The sequence below is a fragment of the Nylanderia fulva genome, unplaced genomic scaffold (assembly GCF_048542155.1).
Source record: "Nylanderia fulva isolate GAGA-0341 unplaced genomic scaffold, ASM4854215v1 Scaffold16, whole genome shotgun sequence".
Taxonomy (NCBI): domain Eukaryota; kingdom Metazoa; phylum Arthropoda; class Insecta; order Hymenoptera; family Formicidae; genus Nylanderia; species Nylanderia fulva.
The window spans coordinates 2,566,960-2,567,226 of record NW_028189835.1 but is presented as its reverse complement, the minus strand read 5'-3'; positions in this window follow the sequence as shown (position 1 = coordinate 2,567,226).

Below are 267 nucleotides of genomic sequence, written 5' to 3'. Positions count from 1 at the left end.
TAATTTTTAAATTTAATATCGCAAGTAACAAACTAACGTCATTAGATGTCAAAATAATGTAATTTTGACGTTTAGTGATGTCATTCGACGTCAAAACGACGTTGCTTGCTATCTGGGATATATTATATTTATATTATATTATATTAATTATAAATTAAATTTTTTAATGTAATATAATATTTAATATAGGATATTAAATTAAAAAATTTAATTTGCAATTAATATAATATATAAATATAATATCCTAGGTAGCAAGCACACGTCGTT